This window comes from Sorex fumeus, unplaced genomic scaffold, assembly GCF_029834395.1.
Source record: "Sorex fumeus unplaced genomic scaffold, SorFum_2.1 ptg000019l, whole genome shotgun sequence".
NCBI lineage: Eukaryota > Metazoa > Chordata > Mammalia > Eulipotyphla > Soricidae > Sorex > Sorex fumeus.
The window spans coordinates 34,106,909-34,131,625 of record NW_026606076.1 but is presented as its reverse complement, the minus strand read 5'-3'; the positions used below and the strand labels follow the sequence as shown (position 1 = coordinate 34,131,625).

The 24,717-nt window shown below is 48.8% G+C and overlaps 1 pseudogene; it reads left to right on the top strand.

The window, feature by feature from the left end:
• The first annotated feature begins 1,973 nt into the window (after positions 1-1,973).
• On the top strand, positions 1,974-9,872 carry LOC130022189 (uncharacterized; annotated as a pseudogene).
• The last annotated feature ends 14,845 nt before the right edge of the window (positions 9,873-24,717 follow it).

Below are 24,717 nucleotides of genomic sequence, written 5' to 3'. Positions count from 1 at the left end.
GTGCAGTCCCAGGTAGGGAAGATTGTGCTGGGAGGATTGGGATGGCCATGCCCCCAGCCCTCAGCTTTGTATAGACAAAGGAAGGCAATACTATGCTTTTGTAACTTCAGAGTTAATTGACTGCAGATACTATATACTCCTGGGCATTGTCATGCTTATGAGACTTAAGCCTCAGCTGCCCTTTGTTCTTAGCACCTCAAAAGCAAGAGACTGGATGGACCCAGGAGAGCTGTGAGCTACCCTGGCATTGAAAAGGGACAGATAAGCACCATAACATAGGAATGACTGATCATTTACGCAGATAAACATATGGCAGAGGAAATTCTCATGGGGAGATCTACCCAAGGAGACACTCTGTCCCCCAGGGACATCTACGTTGCTTTTATCTTTTCCTCTAATTGCATAAGTTATCAACACTTGTAGTTGTTTGGATAAACACAGTAAGAGACAAAGATCCCAACACTTAGTTCTCTGGGCTTTGACAGCAAACGAGGCTTTTTTTTAAACATTTTTTTGCTTTTTTGGGTTACAACCGGTGATACAAGGGGTTACTCCTGGCTCTGCACTCAAGAGTTACTCCTGGCGTTTCTCAGGGGACCATATGGGTTGCTGGGAATTGAACCCAGGTTGGCCGCGTGCAAGGCAAACACCCTACCCGCTGTGCTTCCTCTCCAGCCCCCAGAGCAAATAAGACTTTTAACACTTACTTCTATGGGCTCTGAGAGCAAGCAAGGCTTTTACTGTAAATCCCAGATTAAGTCTTCAGGCCAGTTCAGCTTGTCCTTCCCCATGGGGGTCCTGTCTCTAACACTGTCACAGTTTGTATCAAGACCCTGCATACGTGCATTCTAGAATGTTCCATTTCGAAGCCGGGGTAGTTTTTCCACTTGCCCCAGGTCCATCCAAGTCCCATGGCAGAACCTCCCTTTTGGTGTGGTAGGAACTACAGCAACTGAAGCCCGAGTCAAGTAACTATGACCAAGCAATTATGCCCAGGAGTAGATATACTTGAGTCCATCAACTCCCAAATATTAGGAGTATAAGCATTGATGGTCTTTCTGTGTTTAACCAAAGAACAGTGCTGTAGATTAAAAACATAAAAAAGCTATAGGGGAAACAGGAAAGCAGGTACAAATACACAGCCACTTCAACTACAAAGCAGTACAAATACAAAGTTGAGAATTACCAGAAAGTTATGGTTTATAAGTAATCAAGACTGACCTGGTAAACTGAGACAACGCGAGGAAAAATACAAAGGACATGTTAAAGATAAACTTTAACGAAATTAGGGATGATAGCAAGGACATGATAAGTTTTTCTGGGAGGAGGAAAAGGGGTAATTCAGAGATGAAGCCTAAAAGACTTGGGTTAATATCCAGCAGATCACCAACAGCCTGGCCCCTTCTTCGATACTCTGTCACCCTTCACCGGCCAGGGTGGGTAGACCAATCATAGCCACCAAAGGCACGCAGCGCATGTCCAGACATTATTTGAACACATCTCTCAGTAACTCAGTGTAATAGCCAAGTTTTGCCTGATCAGGGAGAGAGGAAGAGTCAGGGTGCAATTTTCAAGTTGATTTTAGGATACAGAAATTCTACGTTAGAAAAAAATAACAATGTGGAGTCAGAGATAGTAAGCTGGGAGGGCCGCTTCCCATGCTGACCCAGATCGATATTCGGCATCTCACATGACCCAGAAAGAACATTAAAAAAAAAAAAAAGAATTCCAGAGTGCTGCTCCTGCAGTAAGCACACATACGTGCCCAAAATACAACCAAAAATAGCCCCAAAGTAAATTTTCAGTTGCAAACCGCAACCACCCCTAGAACCCCACCCAAGGGGTGGTCTGGAAATCAAGGCTACTAATGAATAGTGACCGAGGGCTACAGTGTCATTTGCTATTAGGGAGCTGCCCCCCTGCCCCTCAAAAATGAACAGTCCTTTTATAGTTTTGGAGGCACCACCAGCGATATGGACGAGGAACTTGACTCTGCGCTCAGGCACCCGTCCTGGTCGAGCTTGGAGATTGATCTTAGGTGGGCCAGATGCAAAGCAAACATTCTAACTGCTGTGCTATCTCTTTGGTCCTCTAAGTGAATCTGCAGGTTCTACAGCTGTGAGGCCAGGGCCAAAGCATCCAGGACAGGGCCCAGCGCAGTCCCCTGCTGGGAGGGTAGGTACGCCCAACCCCGACGCTCTGCAGTCCCCGCGCTCGGCCCCACGCCCACCCGCCACCGGCCCACGGCGGAGCTTCAGGGGACACCCAGAACCACGCACTCACACCCTCGATCCCTGAGCTCCAGTACAGCCCCCACTGCACTCACCAAAGCTCCACGTTCCCCACCAAACCCTGGCAGGCTCAGGAACCACAGGGATAACGATTGAAAATGGAGCTTAAAAGTATCCTTACCACTGGCTTGGCCCCGCCCCTCAGTGCAGATGAAAGATAGCCGCATGGCAATTGGGCCCTAGCAAAGCAAGTCCCAGCCCATATTCTGCCCTGAAGCTGCACCCGGTTGACAGCACCAAGTACCCCCATCTTCTTCTTGTTGCCCCTGGAATTCGCCACAAAAGACCACAAGGCCGGAAAAGGCCTAATGAGGTATTTCCTTGCCCTCAGAGTCCGCCTAATAAGGCCACAGGCCCAGAGAGGGCCTAATAAGGTATTTCCCTGTTTTTGGAATCCACCTAATATGGCCATAAGGCCAGAAAAGGCCTACTTAGCTGCCCGTTGGGATGGCCTGGTGACCTGTACAGAAGAGAGTGGCCGGTGCTGATGGCTTGTTGCAAAATGATTGGCTGCCTGTGTGCAGCTTCTAATGTAATAGTTCAAATGTATTGGATGACTTGTGCATGGGCTTTCTGAAATGCGCGGGAAGATGCCCTATAAAAAGCCCCCTTTGAAAAGGCCCGGGGCTCTCAGCCACTGACTGTTTGCGGTCATGCTGTGAGCCCAAACATTCTTGAATAAACCTCTTGCTTTTGCATGGACTTGTTCTCTCAGAGTTTTCCTTGACAGGTATGGTTGTCCTGCGCTCGAACCCTAACATCTGGGGGCTCGCCCGGGATTGGGAGCAAAAGGACCCTTGCCCACCTGATCAAGACCTCCCTGATAAGACGTTTCGGGGTGAGTAAGGCGCCTGTACTCAGCGATCACTAAACCGGTGTGTATGTGTGTCGACCGGTCAGGGGATTCTCGCAGTGGCTATGAGATCGGGTCCGAGAGGGCCCTCTGGCTGTGGCGAACAGACGTGATCCGAGACCAGAGGCCACGACCCTGGGGGACGCCCCAGTGGTGGTAGAACCCCGGGGACACCCGAAGGCTCCGTTTGGGGTGAAGGAGACACGGACGCCTCCTTCCAGGCAGAGCGAGACAGTGAAGTTTTTACCGGTACCCCTTCCAACAGCTGGAAGACTTCTTCCCTTGGCGTGTCTGTGGACGACCCTCCTGGGTCGCTGTGTGACTTCCTGTCTCCTTCTCTCTCTTTGTCTTTATCTCTTCCTCTCTGAAGTCTCCACACTGGCCATGGGGCAGACCCTCCCAACTCCTCTTTCCATTACTCTGGACCACTGGTCGGAGGTCCGTAAGCGAGGATCTAACCTCTCTTGTTTCGTTCAGAAAGGAAAGTGGCGGACCTTCTGTTCGGCCAAATGGCCGACCTTCGGAGTCGAGTGGCCGGCGGATGGAGCGTTCGACTTGGACTTGGTCCGAGCAGTACAGGACGTTATTTTCAGACCTGACCCACTTGGTCACCCTGACCAACAATCCTATATTCTTCTTTGGAGGGACCTTTGTGAGAACCCCCGTCCCTGGGTAAAGCCGTTTCTTTCCAAACAGACACCGAAAGAAGAATCCAAGGTCCTCATGGTCCAGGGAGAAACGCCTTCGCCGCCCACTAACCCCAGACCGCAGATCCCGTCAGCCCCGATTCTCCCCAAGGCGCAGGGGGACCTTATGCTTTTGGATTCCACCCCGCCTCCTCCTCCCCCTTATCCAGCTGTGCCACACATATACGCAGATCTCCCCCTTGCAGCAGGGGGAGACCTGGCTCCGGCTCCTCCCCTGCAGGCAGTAGGAGCTGGGCAGAATGCGTTGGGGAGGGAGCTGGAGCCCACTACGACGGCCGCTGAGGGCAGGTGAGGACAAGCCCAAACTCTCCCAGCCTGGTCAGGAATACTCGAGCCCCCCGGCCAAGGCACCCGTGCACGGCGACGACGAGCTCCATAGAAGGAGCCTGAACCGTTCGAGACTCATCCCCGAGAAACAGTTGCTCTCCCCCTGTGTCCATATGGTCCCATGATAGACGATGGGCATGGGGGGTGGTTGCAAACTTTACAATATTGGCCCTTTTCTACCTCAGATATTTATAACTGGCGGAATAACAATTCCACTTTTTACGAGGACCCCACCAGGTTGGCTGGGCTGGTTGAGTCTATCTGCCACTCCCACCAGCCTACCTGGGACGACTGTCAGCAACTTTTGGACACTCTCTTCACCACCAAGGAATGGGACCGGATTCTCCTGGAAGCCCGCAAGAATGTTCCAGGAGATGATGGGAGACCGACCGCACTCCCTAACGGCATTGAGGATCAGTTCCTGCTGCGTCGCCCCAATTGGGACTCAACACCTTACAAGGTAGGGAGCATCTGTCCAATTATGGCCAGATTCAGTTGGCGGGTCTCCGGGGAGCCTCCAGGCGCCCCACTAATTTGGCCAAGGTAAGGGAAGTGAGTCAGGATCCTGATGAATTCCCCACTAGGTTCTTGGAAAGGCTCATGGAAGCCTTCCGGAGATACACACCCTTTGACCTCGAATGTGAAGAGCATAAGGGGTCGGTGGCCATAGCTTTTATTCGACAGTTCGCTGCAGACATTCGGAGAAAACTACAAAGACTAGACGGGATCCAGGATCTGACCTTGTGGGACCTAGTTAAGGAAGCTGATAAGGTGTATCACAAGAGGGAGACCCCAGAAGAGAGAGAAGAGAGATAGGAGAAAGAGAGGGAAGAAAGGGAACGCAAGAGAGTTGAGAAAGGAGAAAAGGGAAAGACGGAGGGATCAGGAGGTGACAAAGATACAAGCCGCTATGTTGCAGCCAAGCAGGGGAGAAATTAGAGGGCCTCCCAAGGGGTCCTGTTGACCCCTGGGGCAGGAATTCAAGACCCCATGCTCACGACTGCAGACAGACCAATGCGCTTACTGTAAAGAGTTTGGGCATTGGGCCCACGAGTGCCCCCAGAAAAGGAAAGGAGAAAAGCTTGTAAACTTGCTGGTCCTTGATGACTAGGGTCGTCGGAGCTCGGAGCCCCTCCGCGAGCTCAGGGTAAAGTTTGAAGTGAAGGGGACCCCCATTGACTTTGAAGTAGACACGGGAGCAATGCACTCGGTGCTGCAAAAACCTCTAGGGAAACTGTCAACAAAGAAATCTCTAGTTCATGGGGCAAACGGCAGCTGCTACCGACCCTGGACCACCAAACGGATCATGAATTTGGGAAAAAGAGAGATTCAGCATTCATTCTTGGTCATACCAAATTGTCCTGCTCTCTTACTGGGAAGAGACTTGCTAACCAAATTAAGGGCCAATATCGCCTTTGACCCAACGGGCTCCAAGGTAACATTCCAGAATCCATTAGTTGGATCTGTGGAATTGGACGATACCCCAGTGACTACCATACTAACCCTGAGGGCAGATGAAGAATACCGACTGTATCAGGCCGCGTTGAAGGAAGCGGATGCCTGGTTAAGACAGTTTCCTGAGGCTTGGGCAGAAACGGTGGGGATCGGCCTAGCTACCCAGCAACCTCCAGTGGTGGTGACCCTCAGAGCCACTGCCACCCCAGTGCGGGTTCGTCAATACCCGATGAGCAAAGAGGCTAGGGAAGGGATCAAACCTCACTTTCATAAATTATACCAGCAGGGGGTGCTAGTGCCCTGTCAATCAGCCTGCAACACACCTCTGCTCCAGAAGCCGGGGACAGGGGATTACCGCCCTGTACAGGATCTCCGGGAGGTAAATAGCAGAGTAGAAGATATCCACCCCCACTGTGCCGAGTCCTCATAATCTCCTCAGTTCATTGGGGCCGAACAAAACTTGGTACACTGTCTTGGACTTAAAAGATGCCTTTTTTAGTCTGCCTTTGCATCCTTCCTGCCAGCCTCTCTTCGCTTTCGAATGGACTGACCCCGAAAAGGGGATTTCAGGTCAACTCACCTGGACGCGACTACCACAGGGGTTCAAGAACTCCCCCAACATTTTTGATGAGGCACTCCATAAGGACCTGAACGCCTTCTGCCGGGGAAACCCAGACGTAACCCTGTTTACAGTACGTAGATGATCTGTTGCTGGCGGCCGAATCTGAGGAGGCCTTGAGTGCGGGACACAGACTCTGCTCGCCGAGCTGACTAGACTCGGATACCGAACTTCTTTTCGAAAAGCTCAGCTATGCAAGAGAGAGGTAACGTTGCTGGGCTATAAGATTTGGGGTGGGCATCGCTGACTCACAGAGGCCCGGAAAAAGATGGGAAGCTAGATCCCCGCCCCCAGTTCCCGCCGTCAGCTAAGGGAATTTCTAGGGACGGCAGGATTTTGCCGACTGTGGATCCCCGGGTTTGCCTCCCTAGCCGCGCCTCTGTACCATCTTACCAAAAATGATATTCCCTTTGAGTGGGGGCTTGAGCAACAGAGGACATTTGATGACATCAAGAAGGCTTTGCTCAGCGCACCAGCATTGACCCTTCCTGACATAGAAAAGCCCTTTACCCTCTATTTGGATGAGAAAGGAGGGATAGCCAAGGGTGTATTGACTCAAACTTTGGGACCATGGAAAAGGCCGGTGGCCTATTTGTCAAAAAGGTTGGATCCTGTCACTAGTGGATGGCCCCGGTGCCTGAAGGCAATAGCAGCTGCGGCCCTCTTGGTAAAACACGCAGACAAGCTGACGCTAGGCCAGATAGTGATGCTGATAGCTCCACACACCCTGGAGAGTGTGGTTCGCCAGCCACCCGACAGGTGGCTCACGAACGCCCGCATTACATACTATCAAAACGTCCTGTTGGTCTTTACTGGGTAACTTTCAGTTCCCCTTCCATCCTGAACCCCGCCACCCTATTACCCGATAAACAGCAGGAACCAGTCTTACAACTTGCCAAGACATCCTAGCCGAAGAGATGGGAGTAAGGCGAGATCTAAAGGACTAGCCCCTGCAGAACCCGGATGATACCTGGTACACAGATGGGAGCAGCTTTCTCCCGGACAGAAGGAGGAGGGCGGGGGCAGCCGTGGTGAGTAACGAAGCTACCATTTGGACCAAAAAATTAACTGACGGAACCTCGGCTCAGAAGGCCGAGCTCATTGCCCGGGCCAAACATTGGAACTGGCAGAAGGTAAGAGAACTACAATTTATACTGACAGTAGGTATGCCTTTGCCACTGCCCACATACATGGCGCCATTTACCAGCAGCGGGGTCTTTTGACATCAGCTGAGAAAGAGATCAAGAACAAGCCTGAGATCTTACGGCTCCTGGCAGCAGTCCTCCTCCCTGCTGAAATAGCCATCGTCCACTTCCCGGGTCATCAGCGGGGATCAGATCCGGTGGCCACTGGGAACCGCAAGGCAGATGAACAAGCCCACTGGGCAGTTGCTTTCTCCCAGGCTGCGTCAATCCAGGTGGCCGAAGAAGGGCTAGAACTGAGGAATGACGACGGGCAAGAGGCAGAGGCTCCACAGCAAAGCGGTGACGGGCATGAGGGGGACGACCACCAGAAGGCCTTGATTTACTTACAGACTCTTCACAAACTCACTCACTTGGGGCCCCAGAAAATGGCTGAATTACTGAAAATCCAGACCTTTGGCCTGACCGTTGAGGAGGAACAGCAATTGGCCAAGGCCATAGTAGCGAACTGTGAGGCTTGTCAAAAGGTTAATGCCTACCCAGCAGGTATGGTAGTTAGTGCAGGGACAAGACTCGAGGGGACCGACCGGGGCAGTATTGGGAGATCGACTTCACAGAAATAGTTCCGGCTAGATATGGATTCAAGTATCTACTTGTGATGGTGGACACTTTCTCAGGATGGCCCGAGGACTACCCGACAAAGGGAGAAACTGCACAAGTAGTAGTGAAGAAGATTATGGAAGAAATCTTCCCCAGGTTCAGTTTTCCACATACTATAGGGTCTGACAATGGGCCGGCCTTTGTGGCCCGAGTAAGTCAGGGACTAGCTAAAGCACTGGGGATAAATTGGAAATTGCATTGTGCATATAGACCCCAGAGTTCAGGACAGGTAGAAAGGATGAACAGAACCATAAAAGAGACCTTAACTAAACTACCTGTAGAAACCGGCTGGAAAGATTGGACCATGCTCCTACCTTATGCCCTGTTCCGAGCCCGAAACACCCCTTCCCCGACTTTGCTAAACCTGACACCCTTTGAGATCCTACATGGAACTCCCCCTCCGGTGAGGGACTTGAATTTATTTGATGGCATGATCCCTTTGTCTACCCCTCTAATTGCCAGGCTGAAAGCAATCGAAACAGTCCAACACTCGGTCTGGAAGCATTTGGCCGCCGCGTATCAGCCTGGTGACCTGCAGGTGGCACACTGGTACCAGGTCGGGGACACAGTCTACGTCCGCCGACACCAAATCCGGACTCTGGAACCTCGGTGGAAGGGACCCTACCTGGTGATCCTGACCACTCCGACTGCCGTGAAGGTCGATGGCATCGCCGCATGGATCCATGCCTCTCACCTCAAACCTGCCTCTCCGACCAAATCTACCTGGAAGCTGGAGAAGACTGAGAATCCCCTCAAACGTGCATCTGCCGTGTGGGTAGGACTGTGGACTCTCCCCCCCATGACCTGTAATCCCCACACTCCCCAGCACTTGACTTGGGAGATGGTATCCCCTACTGGACAAGTGGCCTGGCCCGTCAAGGGAACTTACACTCCGAGTACGTGGTGGCCCACTTTGCACCCAGATATGTGTCAGCTTGTCTTGGGACTAGACACCTGGGATGTGGGGAAGGAGGAAGTAATACCAGACAGAGGTGACTCCAGAGCAAATGCTGGCCATGCAGGAGTAGGGGGAACCATCGGGTGTTTGACTAGGGAGAGAAGGTGTCACCTCGAGCTGCAACAATTCTATATCTGTCCAAAAGATGGTAGAGATCGTTAAGGGAAAAGGACTTGTGGAGGGCCGGAGGCCCTTTATTGTAAGGCCGGGGGTTGCGAGACCACAGGGCAAGCTTACTGGAAGCCTGCCTCCTCATAGGACTGGATCAAGGCCGCTTGGGGCTGGAGCGGTGTAAGGAACTTGAGGGGCTGTAATCAGGGCGGCCCCTATTATAATACCCTCAGCATCACCTTCACTACCCAGAACAAAATGCAGGAAAACCTTCTCCAGTGGCTTAAAGGGAGAACTTGGGGACTAAGGATCTATGTCCCTGACTTTTCCCATCCTGACCCTGGATTCTGGTTCACCATTAGGTTGAGACAGGAGGCTGTGGACCACGGGGCGATTGGTCCAAATAGAGTTCTCCCAGATCAAGCTGGCAGTAAATGGATCACTCCAAGAAACGAATGATCCCACCCGCTGTGATTGGAGTACCACCCACAAGCTTACACTTGTCCAGGTCTCAGGAGAGGGAACTTGTCTAGGAAAGGTGCGCTCAGGTTATAACCCCCACATCTTCGGCTCAGTACATCTTACCAGCAAACAGTACCTGCTGCGCCTGCAACACTGGTCTGACCCCGTGCGTCTCCACCCAGGTATTTAAAAGCAGCCGGGACTTCTGCTTAATGGTACAAATATTTCCCAGACTGACTTACTACCCTGAGGAGGAATTCAAAGAAGGACAGCTGGGAAAGACTTGATTCCAGAAGGAGCCTGTTAGCCTTACCCTGGCAGTTTTGTTGGGATTGGGAGTAGCCGCAGGGATAGGTACTGGAACTGCTTCGCTAATCCAGGCCCCTAGACAGCTGGAACAACTGCACATAGCTATTAATCAGGATCTAAAGGCGATCGAAGGCTCCATATCGGCCTTGAAAAAAGCCTAATATCCTTGTCAGAAGTAGTCCTCCAAAATAGGCAAGGGCTGGCCTTGTTATTCCTGAAGGAAGATGGGTTATGTGAGGCCCTAAGGGAGGAGTGTTGTATCTATGCTGACCACAATGGTGTGACCAGAGACTCTATGGCCAAGTTAAGAGAAAGAATACAGGCCCGGGAGAAACATCTGCTGGATCAGCAGGGTTGGTTCGAAGAATGATTCCACAAGTCCCCATGGCTGACCACTTTACTCTCGGCCATAGCAGGACCTCTCGTTCTGCTCCTTCTAATAGTGACAATCGGCCCTTGCCTTCTTAGTGGCCTGCTTGCATTTATACAAAACCGACTGGGAGAGGTCAAGCTATTAGTGATGAGGCAGCAATACCAGGCATTACAGAATAAAGGTCTCTAGGATTAGAAGACCTACTAGAAGAAAAGGGGGGAATGAAAGATAGCCCCATGACAACTGGGCCCTAGCAAAGCAAGTCCCAGCCTATATCGTGCCCTGCAGCTGCGTCCTGTTGAAATCACCAAGTATCCCCATCTTCTTGTTGCCCCTGGAATTCGCCAAAAAAGACCATAAGGCCGGAAAAGACCTAATGAGGTATTTCCTTGCCCTCGGAATCCACCTAATAAGGTCACAGGGCCAGAGAGGGCCTAATAAGGTAATTCCCTGTTTTTGGAATCCACCTAATATGGCCATAAGGCCAGAAAAGGTCTACTTAGCTGCCCGTTGGGATGGCCTGGTGACCTGTACAGAAGAGAGTGGCTGGTGCTGATGGCTTGTTGCAAAACGATTGGCTGCCTGTGTGCAGCTTCTAATGTAATAGTTCAAATATATTGGATGACTTGTGCATGGGCTTTCTGAAATGCGCGGGAAGATGCCCTATAAAAAGCCCCCTTTGAAGAGGCCCGGGGCTCTCAGCCACTGACTGTTTGCGGTAACGCTGTGAGCCCAAGCAAGCTTGAATAAACCTCTTGCTTTTGTGTGGACTTGGTGTCTCAGAATCTTCCTTGACAGGTGTGGTTGCCCTGCGCTCGAACCCTAACACAGACACCGGGAGGCGTGGAGCGGGGTGCTCACGGGAGGCCGCTAGTGTCCTGCCACAAAACTGGCCTTCACAGACCCCTTCCACGCGGGACAGCCTCTTCTCCCTTCACCTGCGTAACAAATGAACGCCTGATCCAGCGTCTTGCACGCAAACACGTAAATGCCCTGCTGTGACGTCACTTCCACTTCTGCAAGCAGCCTTAGAGGGTCAGTCACCAGCTGTGCAGAGAACTAGGAAAATTGAGGTAAATGTGTAAGGCTGGTTTGCTGGAGTGAAAGCACAGTGGACAGGGTGTTTGCCTTGTTCGCAGCTGACCCAGGTTCAATCATCTGGATTGTATATGGTCCCATTTTGGTGTATAATAGATAGTTAGGATTTTACTGCTTCCAAAGTGTAAGTTTCAAAACATTTACCCTCAATGTTTGTGCAAATCAAATGGAAAACCGAATACAATGAGTGCAGATATGCTACAGCGAGTGAAGTGCTTCCTTGCATGTGGCTGATCTGGACACAAATTATGGACAGCACAGCGGGATGTGACTACCAGAACATAACACAGAAGGGCCTGAAGAATGGAGCTTTGCCTGTCTATCCAACGTAAAAAGGGCTCACCACAGCATCCTGGTTGATCTCTGCCATGATCCTCTGCAAAGCAGGGTCTCTGAGCCAAGTCAGAGTCACAGCAAAGAATGAAACCATGGTGGGTCTTGACAGTACCCAGCAAAATGCAATGTTTGTACCTATTTACTTCTTATTTAATTCCTTCCACCTTGCCTTATCACTAAGAACCATTATTTACCAGTTAACATACTGGGAAGTCCACATGCCAGGACATCATCATAACCATGGTGTAGGTGATAATCAGCAAGTACCTTTCACTTTGGTACTACTATCACAAGAAGCTTTCACACATAACAGGATTATTTCCTTCCTTATTGTACTTTTGTATCAATCCCCCACCCACTTGTTGAAACTAAAATTGTTTTACCTCAGGGCACTGTTCTGACGCCGGCCATTGTTATTATGGAAGTGATTGATCCAGCATCACTTTTAAATTTACTAAAGCTTGAGGGAACATGAAGACCTTCCTACATTCCTTACCTACAGGATTTTCTCCAGGATTCTCTTTAAAGCCGCAGGTGCAAATAATGCGCTTTCCACATTCTTACATAAATATATATATTCTTACATATATAAATATGTATATTTATATATAGATTCTCTCCAGTGTGAATTCTCCTATGCATAAGGCCCCAGGATCCAGGATAGTCCTTCCCACACTCCTGACAGATATAAGGTTTCACTGCAAAATGACTTTTCACATGCGCAGTAAGGGCTGAAGTCAAACTGAACACCTTTCCACATCCCTTACACTTATGAGTTTTCTCTGCACTGTGAATTTTCCTGTTCAGAAAGCTATGCCCATTGCATCAAAATGTTCCTCCAGTCCTTTCATATATAAGACCTCAATCCAGGATAAACTTTTCTCACACAGCAACGCTTGAGGTTTGAGTAAAAATCTTACCACACCCCTACATGTTTTCTTCGAGTATGAATTTCCCTATGTTTAATAAGGAGTTAGGGGAAAGTGAAGGCTTTGCCAAAGTCTTTACAAACATAAGGTTTGTCTCCAGTATGAAAAATTCAGTGTCACAAAAGGATTGTGAAATAAGCAAAGGCCTTTCCACACTCCTTACATAAATATATATATGTATATATATATGGAATCATGCACTGTGTGTTTTCTTATGGACAAAAAGGTTTGAACAGTAAGTGAAGACCCTCCCACAGTAGTGACACAAATAGTGTTTCACTCCCCTGTATGAACTTTCCTATGCTCAGAAAGACCTGAGAAGAAATGAAAGGCCTTTCCACCTAACTCATATATAAGGGTTTTCTATGAAACATAAATTATGAAAACTAAGACTTCAGGAAGAAATAAAGGCCTTCCTACATTGCTCCCAAGTATAAGTTATCTCTCCAGTGTGAGTTTATCTGTGTACTAAGGCTTGTGGAATAAGCAGAGACTTTCCACTCCGTATATGCATATGGTTTCTTTCCAGTGTGACTTTTTCTGTGCATACTAAGATGTATGAGTCAGAGAAAGGCCACAGCACATTCCTTACATGCATACAAACTCTGCAGTATGAAATCTCCTGTGTAAAAGCTATGAGGACCCATTGAAGGCCTTCCCACAGTCCTTACACTTAAACGGTTTCTCTCCTGTCTGGATGTTCACATAGTTCCACCGGGGTGATGCTGGACTCAAAAGTTTGTCCTCAGGGCTTACATTTCTGGGGATTCTGTCCAATATGAGCTTCTATGGGAAAGTGATGGTGCTGAGGACATGGGAAGAGTGATCTTTTGATCACCCCCAGAAGACATCCCACCTGTCTCAGCATCCCTGTGGGGATGAGGGTCAAACTGCTCACTTGAGCCTTTATCACAGTGTGCAGGAAGAGACATTCCACTAGGGCTGGCTGCTACCAGGTAGAAGTACAGAGAAGGATTCCAATTATTAGTCTATGCCATGAGAGTTTTCATGTCAAAAGAAATCAAGCTCTGCAGTTAAGCAGCTGGTAGGGTACGGGACAATGAGTTTCTTGGGGAAATGATAAATCCTGATGGGGATGAAAGCAATGACATCGAAGCCAACCCTGGCGATTCAGAGAGGAACTGGCCTAGTAGAAACCCAGAGAGTTGAAGACATGGAACAGGAACAAAGGCTGGTAAGAACATCAGAGTGCAAGGTCCAGCCAACGCTCTACCCCTTGAAAACACGCGAGCAGTGGACTCTAAGCTACAAAGAAAACCCCAGGAGGCAGTTTCAGAAACATGATTTCAAACTGAGAGTATCAGGATAGTACAGTGTGTTGCATGCAGTCAATCTAGGTACAATGTCCAGAATTCCAAAGGGTCCCCTGAGAACCATCTGACTGATAGATGGATGGAATTTTGCTCTATCCAATCATAAATGTTTCCTTTTTTACCTCTAATATTAGTAAAGTGATATGGGTGGGACCAAGGAATGTGACCAACCTTGTGAGTGATCACAGGTAAAACGGAATGGTCTGCTGGGAGGTGGGGAGCTTGGGACCTGACCCATATTCCCACTTATAAAAGATTTCATCAAGGCGCCCCTTCCATCCTTTCAAACGACATTTCTGTGCACAGTTACTTGATCTAAACTTTCCAATTGAGACCAGAGCAACTGTAGATCTGGGTAGGGTGTTCCTTGCACATGGCCAACCTAGGTTCAATCCCCAGGATCCTGTAGAGTCTCCCGGAGCACTATCAGAAATAATAACCTGAGTGAAGAGCCAGGAGAAACCACTGAGGATCACCAGTTATTGTTGGATAATAGTGGTCTGACCTTGCTCCCTGGCCAGTGAGAGCTTATGTTTGTTGATTGCCCATAACCTTTCAATTACCTTTGTCTCCTGATCGAACTTTGACTTTTAAATATTGTCTTTCTCTTCACCTCCTAGACATCTGCTCTTTTGACTGAAGCCTCACTTGCCCTTACTTCCTCAATCCCCAAAAGAAGGGTCCAATGAGGGACTAGATGGACCCATGGCAAGTGGTGAGCTAGCTACCCTGGCATCGAAATGGGCCTGGCCAAGTACCATAATGCTTATCTATAAGAGCCTGGTCATGGACAAATTCTGTCATGAATCAAAAAGTAATAACTAGACTTTGACCCTGATAGGATTAGGAGTGATTGATCCGGCCTGAGGACTGTAGTCTGAATCTGTGGTTAGAAGTCCCAAGGAGAATCACCAACAAGCCTAAAAGTGTCTATTACTGTGTCCATACACAATGGTAATCATTAGGAAGTAGAACTAAATATGTCAATTAAGTTGCTGGTCTAAAGAGAGGAGTAGCATACCTTAAGGGCTGCTTTTCCTTCGTGGGCTGCAGGTGATGGGGAAGTCTGGAAAACCATTTTTCATTGAGCTTCCCGTGGGGGAGGCGTGAATTGGGGTCGTGGTGAGAGAAGGAAAAGAGCAGTTTCAGGGAGACAGGGAGAATGAAGGAGACTGAAAAAGGGGATGGTACTCCTCCATCCAGATTCCCTAAATTCCAGTATGTAGGCGTTACATCCACCAACTGCCCCCGGCGCTGTGTAATCCCATCAATGGCAAAGACCCAGAGACTATAAAACCCTGCTCCTGGAAGAGAACAGCACAGTCTCCTACCTCCGCCTGTCTTACTGGGGCCTTTTGGAGGAGGGTGTGTTGAGTTTCCCTCCCAACCCCGAGCAGAGCCCTGGCAGCTCACGACCTCTGGTTCGTGCCACAGCCATGCTTATGATGACTCTCCACAAGTTCAGACAAGCCTCACGCATGAAGGAACCAGCAGAGGAACCCAGGTGTGCAGGACCTGGGGCTTAGATCTCCAAGCTGCTAGTATTGGGACTGGGCCTCCTCCACCCAGATCTCCTATCTTCCAGTATGTAGGCATTACACCCACCAACTGTCCCCGATGCCATGTAATCCCATCAATGGCCAAGACCCAAAGACTATAAAACCGTGCTCTGGGAATGCACGGCCACACGAAATCTTATTATCTAGTCTTACTCTGGAAAAACTGGCAGGCTACCAGAAGTATCCTGCCCACACCACAGAGTCTGGCAAACTGCCCATGGTGTATTCAATATGCCAAAAATCAGTAACAATGATGGTTCTCATTCTCCGGACCCTGAAAGAGCCTCAAATGTGGCACTTCTTAAAATCTCTGGTATAGGAAGAAGGAGACATTACTGGGGCCTGCTTGAGTCAATCAATGGACAACAGGATGACAATGATACAGTGAGAGAAGTAGAGACAGAGAGTTAGAGGACACGGTTGCGACTTAGAGAGAAGGCTGAGAGCTGAGAGTAAGAGTGGCTGGGGAGATTGGAGAGGAGTCACAGAGAGCATTGGAGAGCGAGTTAGAGAGAGGGTTGGATAGAGCAGGGAGAGACAAGAGACAGAATAAACTGCAACTAATCAGTAACCAGCCTGGTCCTTGTTCTACTTCCATTGGTCCAAAGCAACAGCTGTCCAGGGTGGAGAAGTGGCTCAAGAGCACCAAATGTGGACAGTGAGAGAGACCCGCCAGGAGAGACCAGGAACATCTGTCAACGTGTAAATCCTGTTCAAACCCCCAATTCTCATAGGGTTCCCCAGGCCCCCCTGGAGTGACTCCTGAGTGCAGAGTCAGGAGTAAGCCCAGAGCACTTCTGGCGGTGATCCGAGAACAAAAACACAAAAAAGTGAACTGTGGGGGACTGGAGCAATAGCACAGCGGGTAGGGTGTTTACCTTGGACACAACCAACCCAGGTTTGATTCCCAGCATCCCATATGGTCCCAAGCATCGCCAGGAGTCATTTCTGAATGCATGACTCAAGAATAACCCCTGTGCATCACCGGGTGTGACCCAAAAAGAAAAAAAAAGTGAATTTCTGTAGTTAATCAGAAAAAAGAACACAACTTTCTCGACTTAGCATAAAAGCATTTTTATGATGGCTATAGAGATAGCACAGACCACAAGTTGCTTGTCTGGCACATAGCTGACCAGGGTTCAATCCCTAACACCTCACAGGGTCCCCAAACCTATTATTATCAATGAGAACAGAGCCGGGGTAAACTCTAATCTCCATTGGGTGTAGCCAACCAAAAATATATCAATAAATTTAGGTGCCAGAGCTATAGTCTGGTAGAGTACTGGCCTTGTACACGGCTGACCTGTATACCCCGGCGCCACACTGAGTACCGTTTGGTACTTTTGGCAGCAAGCACAGGGTATGACCATATATCTATATCTATCTATCTATCTATCTATCTATCTATCTATCTATCTATCTATATACACACACACGCATATATACGTGTGTGTGTTTGTGTATGTGTTTATCTATATGTATATCTATATCTATCTATCTATATATATATATATATATATGTAATTTGTTCAGAAGTCAACCTCCACCAACCAGTTTTGTAGAATGCAGGTTTGGAATTTGGCGCTACAGGTGGCAGAACTTTGAGCTTACCTGAGTGGTGCTTGGGAAATCCTGCATTGTACAGGAGACTGCACCACGACAGACTGCTTGTAAGAGCAGGTCCTGCATTCCTGGCCTATCTCTGACTGCACGAATTCAAATTCTATATAAATAATGTGAACCTTGTGAGAAAGATACAGGCAGGGGGCAGGGATGAGGTCCAGCTGGGAGATAGAGGTCAGGGCAGGGTTGCTGGCACCTGGGGCCTCCTAGTGCAAACCTGAGCCAGAAGTACAGGCTGCAATTTCAAAGGTTTGCAGCGGCCCGAAAGAGCTGACAGTAAGTGGGAGGGCACGTGTCATGAACGCAAAAGACTTAACTTCACAACCAGAATTGCCAAGGAGTGATCCCGGAGCACTGCTGGGTTTGGCAAAATCCCGCATAGCCAATCCTCCTCCTGCCCAAATAAAGGCAATGAGGAGATATCTGCCAACAGAAGAGGTGTGAAATCTAGTAACATATTCTGAACAGTCAGTCCTCTGGGCTTGTTGTTTTGTTTTGGGACCACGTCCAGAAATGCTCAGAGCTTACAGGCCAGGTTTTCAGACTATGATTTTACTCCTATGGGTACGTGATTTTATAAAGGAAACAGAGGATGAAAAACTATACTTGGAGCCAGAGTGATAGTACAGTTGGCAAGGCATATGTTTGGTCCCCGGCATCATATACAGTCCCCCAAGCACTCCCAGGAGTGATTCCTGAGTGCCAAGCCAGAAATAACACCTGAGCATTACTGCTGTGTCCCAAAAAGAAAAAAGAAAAGAAAAAGAAAATTAAATTTAGCTCAAACAAGATTTTAAAGTCCATAATTTTGCTCAGAGCCTCCAATTCCTTCATGTTCCCCTAACAGCCATCTGTTGTACGGGCTCAAGAAATTTCACATGCAAGAGCTTTCAAGGAAGGTATAAACAGGAGAGAGCACACCAGACTGAAGCAGATGCCAGCCACCTGGAAGCCCAGAGGGCCTCCCCTGGTATCCAGTGTCCACTAGTCCCCTGAGCACAGAGCAGGGCACAGACCTCAAGTACCACCAGGTGTGACCCCAAATCTCACCTCATCTGCTCCCCAAGTTGTGAGATACACCCAAGGAGAGGAGCTCAGAGGGATAAGCACCTGATTTACTTTTGGGGGACATGGCATGGCTCCCCCTGCATCTCAGACACACAGACACAAGAGGAGGAGAGTCTCTGACTATCACCAAGTTTGTAGCAAATGGAGCGCGGGGGGGAGAGGGGAGAGGAAAAGACAGGAGAAACACTCCAACCCCAAAAAGATGCTTAAAGAATGCTCATGTGTCAAGACAAATTCTGAAGTGGGAGGGTTGGAGTCATACCTAGTGATGCTCAGGGGACAATATCACCTAGTGATGTTGTGGCAGGGATAACTCTGGTCACCGCAAGAAAGACAAACGCCCTCGTGGCTTTACTACTGCACCAGCCCCTAAGAGAGACATTAAGAACCTATTGCAGCTGGTCCCCAGAACACCCCTTTCTGCAAGTACTCACTTCAACAGCAGGGCACACCCCTGGTCTTGGAGAGATGGACAGTGGAGATGCTTGGAATTTGGACAGGTGAGGCAGAAATTATTTTTTCTGAGGAAACATAATCACATAGGGTTAGCAAAGCTAATAATTTGATAGGGTGCTTTTCTTTCAAGCAGCTAAGCCGGGGTCAATATGCAACAGTACATAGGCTCACCCACTCCAGCACTGCTAAAAATGATACATGAACTGAGAACCAAGAGTAACCCCTGAGCACTGAGTGCTGCTGTAGCCAAAAAAAGTACAATAAATTAAGTAATGAAGACATTTCTGGAGCCGGAACGATGGTACAGCAGGTAGGGAGTTTGACTTCCATGCAGCCAACCTGAGTTCGATTCCCGAAATACCATATGGTCCCCCAGCACTGCCCGGAATGATTCTTGAATGCAAAGCCTGAGTAAACCCTGTGCATCGCTGGGTGTGACCCTAAAAATCCGAAAGAAAAAAAAAGAAATTTCTGTGTAAAGAGATTGGAGATACAGTATAGCAGGTGAGGTGCTTGTCTTGCACTCGGCCAATCCAAGTTTGAATCCTGGCATCCCATACGGTGCCCTGAGCCCAGCCAGGAGTGATCCCTGAGTGCAAACGCAGGAGAAGTAACTGAGTCTTGCAGTTGTACTTCCTACAGACTAAATAATTATTTTATTTAAACGAATAAAGGTGTGGTGCCCAATAGTGACCCTAACTTGCATTATTAGAGAGTTTTGGGCACACCCTGGAAGTGCCCAAGCTACGTCTTGCTAAGATTGCATATTTGGTTGCAAGACCCTCTGTAGCACCACCCTGATGCACCCCTCCAGAACACAACCTGAGTTGCCTTAAAGCTCCACACCTTGGGGCCTGAGTGACAGCATAGACAATGAGCATTTCTTTTGAAGGTGGCCAACCTGGGTTTAATTCTGGGCATCCCTCATGGTTCCTACCACCACTATAAGTGCTTGCTCAATTTAGAGCCAGGAGTAACCATAATGCCTCGCTGGGAGTGACCCAAAATCCAAAATAAATAAAAAGGAAAGAGAAGCTCCCCACCTCCCTGAACTCCCAGAACACACTGAATGCACAAAAACCAGTGAAAATCAAACGCTCTGCCAAATGCTTTTGACCCCCAAGCACATAAAGAATATGCCCAGCCCCCCCCCCCCATCCAGCCCCGCCACTCCCCAAGAACGACAGAACAGAGCGGAGGATGCTTTTTCCTTCATGCTACTGACCCAGATATGGGGTACCCTGATCAACCCCAGGATTGACCCCTGAACACTTCCAGGTGGGGCTTAACACCCCCCCCAAGAGGAAAAAGAATGCGCCTCCAGGTCCCTTTCATGAGGGAATCCCATGCTTTAGCCCTAATCCACAATTAGCCTAAGGAATGAAAAGGGGCCAGTAAAGGGATGTCCCGGGGACACTGCTGGGATGATCCATCCACCCGTGTGACTGACCAGGTGCTGGAGTCGCCCTGAAACTAAGATAACGCTGAGGTGCCCTCACACGCCCCATCAGATCTGGGGGGAGACTGAGGCTCCCTCTAGCTCTGACACTTTCTGCTTTGTGAGGGGCCCGAGCGATGGGTCAGCAGGGAGGGCGCTGGCCTCGCATCCCGACACCCCAAAGGGTCCTTGGATCCCCAGGGAGGGAGTCCTGAGCGCCACCGGGTAAGGGTCTAAAACACGTAAAAAAATTAAAACTTTTTTTTCTATTTTGTTTGTTCGGATATTGTCCTTGTTTCTGGAGCTTTCAGAACGACCTTTGTGCTTCAAATTCGTTTTTCTCCTCGACCACGTGCTTCCTCTACCCACCCACCTTTTTTGAGGGTCTGGGGGGCTTTGTTCAGGGGTTACCCCGGGCTCTGGGCTCATTCCAGGCCGTGATCGGACGCTGTGGGGTGCCGGGATCGAACCCGGCTGGCCGCGTTCCCCCCTTATGCATCTTTCTAAGTAAGTTCTCCTCAGTAAAAACAACCCTGTTTCCCTCAAAATCAATTTATAAATAAGATAAACCTTTCGGCAGGAGAGCTCGGTGCGTCCCGGTGAGGGGCCACCACCCCGGGCCACCGTCCTGGAGCGACCCCGCCGCTTGCAAGACCGCGGAAGTTCAGGGTGCTCAGAGCGAACACTCGGCGGCTGGCTAGGAAACCAACCTTCCGGGACCCCCCCTGCCTCCCCTGGGTGCCCCCTTGCCAGCTCCTCACCTTCCGCAACCAAGCAACCCTCCGGCACTTCCACACAAAACGCCAAGGCCCGGTGGATATAGGACCCGGATTTTGTGATGTCACCTGCACGTTGGCCCAGAGCCGTAAAGGGCCAGGCTTCAAATATTCCTGACCAGGTAATTCCCTGGTCAGAAAGGTTCATTTTTCCTCGTTTCCTGGATAGGATCAGGTGATCCAGACATCAGGGGGTCGCCAGGTTTGGGATAGATGGGAGAGTGATGGACTGAACAGATAGCATGTCAAGTAGAGAGACTTTGTATTTATGAAGGAAATAACATTCACAAACATATTTTGCAAACAGCCACCAAGACCAATTGAGTACCGACGTACATGTATATATTCATTTACAACCCTCAGCCACATGCTAGAAATAGGTCCCCAGGATTCCTCCTGGCAAGTGCCAATGAAAAAGACGTTTCAACAGGGTCCCACACCATTGGGGGCTGAAGAGCTGCCCCTCAAAGTGATCTGGCAGTTCTACATACACATATCTACACCGAAAGCTGCGGGACAGGGCCTGATACAACCCCTGGTTGAGAAGGTTGGGATGGTCAAGACTTCTTCCATCAGGAGGTCCGGCATCCTCAAGACCCACAGCCCCCCATGTTCAGCTCTGCACCCAGGCCATGCTGCCCCATCGCAGAGCTGGAGACGAAGATGCCCCCAAGCTCACACCCGAGACCCACATGCCATGACAAATCCGCCCAATGCAACCAGCAAAGCTCTACATTCTCCTAAAGCCTCTGGAGCAAGGCAGACCCCAGGAACCCACTGGATATGGATGGGGGGGAGTAAAAAACAACCACAAAAGTGTCCTAAAAGCTGGCACGGTTCCGTTGGTCACATTACAGGTACTGGAGGTGAGAGGTCCTCATGTCCTGCCACTAATTGGCTTTCAGTGCCCCCCTTCGACTGAAGTATGACTTTGTCCTTTAAACGCTTGCCTGTATGAGGCCTGATCCACTTGACATCTTTAGGAAGTAAAGGTGCACATGGAAGACTCCCGTCTGTGACATCATCCATATCACCAAGGAGCCTTAAAGTGCCAGGTTCCAAGTGCAGACAGACCATTATGGCAGCCCAGGTGAATCAGTGCAGGGGGCATTAGTTCGGATAAAGGAGAGGAGAAGCAAGTGCTGGAGGGGCTGGTCACAGACTTCAGGGCAGCGAGTTATCGCAGAGTCCCTTGGTCCTGTACTTGTCAAACATGGAACCAATGCTTCCACACAAACGTCCGTCATAAAAACAAAAGCAGGTTGAATCAAAGTAAAACAGGAACAGGCAAGTAGGTTGTGAACGGCTCCTGGGAAAATGAGTTTCTCTGTGAAGTCATTAATCAAGATGGGTGCAGTGAATCTGAAGCCAGCCTTGAAGATGTAGAGGAACTGGCCTAGCAGCAATCCAGGGAGCTAGAGAGACAATGGACAGGATCAAAGGATGGGAAGAACATCAGAGAGCACTGTACAGTGAACACTCTACCCCTTGAAAACATGCGAGCAGAGAACTCTCACCTATAAGGAAACTCCAGGATGCAGCTTTAGAAACATGTTTTCAACCAAGAGGAAAGGGGTTAGTACTGTGGGAAAGAGTGAGTTCTATGGGGAAAGAGGTTAGTACTGTGGCTTAATGCTTGTATTAAACATGGTTTTCCTGAGTTCCATTCCTGGCATCCAAAACAACACAAACTCCTAAGAACTGCCAAGTATGGCATGAATTACATAAAACATACTTCAATAAATAAATCCCATGTATGGACCAACCCTAAAAATGGAGACGCATAGGAGCTAATGGGCACCACAGCATACCAGAATATTTTGTAGACTTTGTCTTTTGGACAGACCAAAAACAGTTTTAATCATTTCGGTGGCTAGTAGGGTTGAGATTATACCACTTGCAAACGCAAGGTTTTGTTATCTTTTCTCCTAATATACCTGAAATGAGGAAAGTGGAATCCAGGAATGTGACCACCCTTAATAGTTAGTCATCACAGCGGATGTTATTGCCTGCTGAGATGGGAGTTTGGGCATTCTGCCAGGTTCCCACCATTTGTAAAATATTTTGATCAAGGGGCCCGTTCCATCCTTTCATGGAACCATCAGAAATCTTAATGTACACAGTCAAGTCCATTTCAACTATCTCTAATCCACCCTATTAAAGAACAATGACAGGGCCATTATCCTAAACTTTTCAGAAATATTTATCATCAATGTTAAGGGAAATCTAATAAAAATCTGAATACAACAGTGCAGTGCAGAGCTGATACAGCGGGAAGGTGCTTGATTGCACAAGACTGATCAGGATTCAAAGTCCAGATCCCCATAAGGATACCTATGTCCTCCCTCGCAGGTGTGGATGAGCTCAGAGCCAAGAGAACGACCTGAGCAAAGCGCTCCTCAAAATATAACAGAGGAAGGCCTGAAGTGTGGAGGTTTGCCTCTTTTTCCATTCCAAAGGAATCACTGCAATATTCTGGTTGATCTCTATCATAACCCCTTCCCCAACCAGTGTCTCTGCCTCAAACCAGAGTCCAAGCAAAAATGAAACACTGGGCTGGAGTGATAGCACAGCGTGTAGGGCGTTCGCGTTGCTCACAGCCAGCCCGGGTTAGATTTCCAGCATTCCATAGGGTCCCCCAAGAACCACCAGGAGTAATCCCTGAGTGCAGAGCCAGGAGTAACCCCTGTGCATCTCTGGGTTTGACCAAAAAAACAAACAACAAACCAAAAAAAACAAAAAGAGTGACACTGATAGCTGTGATTGAGGGGTGGTTTTGTACCCATTTACTTAGTTTCTTTTTAATCAGTTTTCACCTGGATTCCATCAGCAAGACCCATTATTTACAGGGGCTAGAGCAATAGCACAGCAGGTAGGGCATTTGCCTTGCATGCGCCCCACCCAGTTTACTAGCATCCCATATGGTCCCCCAGCACAACCAGGAATGACTCCTGAATACAAAGCCAGGAGTAATCCCTGAGCATCTCCAGGTGTGATCCAAAAAAAAAGAAAGGAAAAAAAAGGACCCATTATTTACACGTTAACATACACATCAAGTCCAAGTGCTGGGACACTGGCATAGGAAATAGTAATCATTACTATTATTATTGTGGTTTGCTATATAAGGTAACTCAGGAGGTTAATTCAGGTTCACCAGGAACTCAGGCCTTCATAGACGTATGAAAATACACAGTGACAAGAAGTCTTAAGAGTGTACAGAATGGGAAGATATTTGTGTTTCCATGAATTGCAATCATCACCAATTCCCTTTCCCTCATAGTACTGAAGTCACCAGTTTAATTTGAACGTGAGAACTGTAACATAATGAATTCACTAGGAGTGTATATTTAAGACACCAAAAGTTTGAAGCACAGTGTTTGCCATAGGATCCCCCAAGCACCACACTCCCAGAGTAATTCCTGAGTGCATATTCAGGAGAAACCCCTGAGTATCATCCAGGTGGGACACAAAAATGAAAAAAAAAAAAGGTCAAAGGGCAAGCCATGAAGAACCCAGAGATAATGGATGCATTGTGTATCCCACCCAAGGCCTAGGGTAGATTAAATGATGCATTCAAGGTAAATTGAAATTCAGATTTTAGGGACTGCTGGGCGTTTGTCTTGCAGGGGATGACCTGGATATGATTCCTTCCCCTCCCAGGCCCACCTACAGTGATCCTGCCTATGGAGCCAGAAGTAAGTCCTGGGCATTTTTGGTTGTGCATCACCCCCCCCCCCATAAAAAAGTACTTGTTTTGTGTATTGAACAAAAAGTGCTATGTCAGGAGGATCAGGTTTATGAATGACAGAAGTGAGAGATTTCAATGATCCCTG